The 3,287-nt window shown below is 34.1% G+C and overlaps 1 pseudogene; it reads right to left on the reverse strand.

Moving 5' to 3' along the window:
• Nucleotides 1-1,285: 1,285 nt before the first annotated feature.
• LOC131279375 (olfactory receptor 13D1-like) lies at nt 1,286-2,206 on the reverse strand (annotated as a pseudogene).
• Between the last annotated feature and the right edge of the window lie 1,081 nt (nt 2,207-3,287).

Raw genomic sequence — 3,287 nt, forward strand, 5'->3', positions numbered from 1 at the left:
AGAAAATAAAACCTGTTGGTATTATGGGATTGCGTTGAATGTGTAGGTCAAATTAGAGAAGACTGACATCATAATAACATCGAGTCTTCTAGTCCATGAATGTAGTTTAATTTCTCTCAACCTTTTATAGTTTTTAGTGGAAGTCTTGTACACCTTTAGTTAAATTTATTCCTATGCATTTTACTTTTTTTTTTGATGCTACTTAAATGGAACTATTTTAAATTTAATATCCAATTGTTTTTACTAGATAAAAAATTTCAATTGATTTAAAAAAAATAACCTTATTTCTGTGACTTGTCACACCATTTTTTGGTTCTTGTAGTTGTTTTGTGGACTTCTTATGATTATCTATATAGACAATTATAGCATTTACTCATAGAAACACTTTTACTTACTTTCCCATCTTTATGTCTTTTATTTCTTTTCTCTTGCCTTATTTATATGGTTAGGAGGTGGGCATACTTGTGTTGTATTCATTTTAGGGGGACAGTAGTCAATATTTCACTATTGAGAATGAGGTTAACTATAGATTTTTCTCAGATGCTGCCTCCTGCCTTTTTGGATCTAAGAAGTTCCCTTCTATTCCTAGTTTCTTGAAAGCTTTTTATTTAAAATCAATAATTGGTGTTAAGTTTTCTCAAGTCCCTTTTCTTCATCTTTTGAGATGATCATATGGATTTTTCTCTTTTAGTCTATTAATGTGGCATTATATTGATTTTTGAATATTAACCAATTGCTGCTTCCCTGCAGTGAACTCTGGTTAATATTTAATAAATTTTCTATACATCTTTGTCCAATTTGTTAATATTTTCTAAGTATTTTTGCATCCATATTCATGAGGACTACTTGTTTGTAATTTTCATTTTTTGTGATGTTTTTTCAGGTTTTTGTATTAGGGTAAAGATGACTAAATGAGATGAGTTGAGAGGTATTTCTCTTTTTTATCTAAGATTGGTGATATTTATCAAACTTAAATGTTTTATAAGCCTTATCAGTGAGGATATATGGACATGGAAACTTCCTTGAGTGGATTTAAAAATTTATAATATTTTCAATTTCTTTTACAGATATAAGGATATTTGGATTTTCTGTTCATCTTGAATCAGTTTTGGTAAACTTTATTTCTCAAGGAATTTGACTTCACTCGGTTTTCTTATATGTACTCTTATATGTACTGCATACAAGCACACCAGCTCTCTTGACACTAGATTCTGCAACCTCATCTTTGAAATGTGAAAACTTAAACTGGTCCCACATTGAAAGATATTATATGCCTTGAGACCTTTCACATTTTCCATAGATGCAGGTGTTTGCTGAAGACTTTCTTAATGACCTCTTTTATCTCCTTATTTCTCAGGCTGTATATGATGGGGTTCAACACTGGGGTTATTACTCCATAAGACAGACCAATGATTTCATCAAATTCTTTTGTGACCTTTGACTTGGGCTTCATGCACATGAAAAGGGCTGAGCCATAGAATAAGACTACCACAGTCAGGTGGGCTGAACAGGTAGAAAAGGCTTTCTTTCTTCCCTCAGCGGAATTAATTCTCAGGACGGAAGATAGGATGAAAGCCTAGGAGATGAAAATTTACAGCAGAGGAATCATCAGCAGAACAATACTTGCCACTGTCATGATAAACACATTGATGGTGATATCTGAACAGATGAGTTTAAGAAGAGCCAGGATCTCACAGGTAATGTGATCAATGACATTATTCCCACAGAAAGGTAATGTCATTGCTAGAATTGTTTGCACTACGGAGGTCAGACAGCCTATAATCCAGGACCATGCGGCCATGTGCACACATAGCACCCTGCTCATGATGATGAGGTACCTCAGTGGGTTGCAGATGGCCACGTACCGGTCATAGGCCATCCTTGCCAGGAGGACACACTCAGTGGAGCCCAACCCAAGGGAGACAACCATTTGCAGAGCACAGGCAATGAAGGGGATGGATTTTCTCTGAGATCTCAATATGCTGAGCATTGGAGGAATGGACGATGATGTATAGCAGATGTCCAAGAATGAGAACTTCCCAAGGAAGAAGTACATGGGGGTGTGGAGGCGGGAATCCAGGATGCTGATGATAATGAGGAGACTGTTTCCCAGGAGAATTATAAGATACATGATGAGGCAGAGCACGAACAGGGAAAGCTGGAGCTCTGGATATTGGGAAAGCCCAACCAGAAAGAATTTAGTCATGACAGAATAATTCCCCATCTCATTTGTCCATGTACCTGCATGGTTTAGAAGCAGATATAAATCAGGGATTGAATTTTTAAAATACTATCACTTCCACTATTTATGTATTAGATATTATATTTAATATATTATTTTTATTAATGAGCAAACAGAGGCACTGAGATTTCAATATTAGGATCACATGGCAGAAGATACTGGAAATTGTGCTGTGAAGTGCCAGGTCTGTAATTATATAAAATGTAGTTACACACTACTTTCAAATGTGGATTCATAATGATTTCTTTATTAATGAATATTTTGAATTTAAATTGTATTCCAATAAAGTTGGTTCTAATTTAGAATATCATATAGATTTAGCAGCAGGCCATTTATTCTGGGTATGGCTTTGGTAAGTTATTTAATTTTCTGAGTCTCAGCTAGCACATAGTAAAAAGGGGAGAAAGCAATAACTTTCAGCAGTTTGTTGTAAGAATTAAGTTATATAAAATATATTAGGTTCCTGGCATAGTAGGTGGTTCCAATTTAGCATCTATAATTAAGTTTAATATAATGAAATATAATAAAAAGCAATATAATATAATGATATTATATATATGCATAAATTTTATAAATTATAATTTTCAGGTCTACCTGATTGGCTTAGAGGGAAAAAATTATTTTTTTAGGTTAATGGGATTTTGACAGACTGCAAGCACTTACTGTTCTTAGTAGGATGCCTAACCAGTTTAGAGTCTGGGAGACATTGAAGCCTGGTTCTCAGTAGCTCATTTCATTTTATAAGTAGTTACCCATATTTTTTTCTTTCAATTTTTGTATTTGATGCTTTGGAATGCATCCCCAGGTCTTCCAAATTAGTTTTATTTTTGGCCATGAAGCTTCAGCATATATGGCTGAACTGATAATGGTTAATATTTATTGAGTACTTATTATGTTGTCAGCGCATTATGCTGTTGTAAGCACATTGCATTTACTAAGACATTTACTATTCAATGCTATTCTGTGAATTAGGTACAGTTTCTAACCTCAATTTTGCAGGGGAGGAAAAGGAGACAAGTAAAGTTTAAATAACTTTCTCAAGGCC

Source organism: Dasypus novemcinctus, chromosome 8 (assembly GCF_030445035.2).
Source record: "Dasypus novemcinctus isolate mDasNov1 chromosome 8, mDasNov1.1.hap2, whole genome shotgun sequence".
Classification (NCBI taxonomy): Eukaryota; Metazoa; Chordata; class Mammalia; order Cingulata; family Dasypodidae; genus Dasypus; species Dasypus novemcinctus.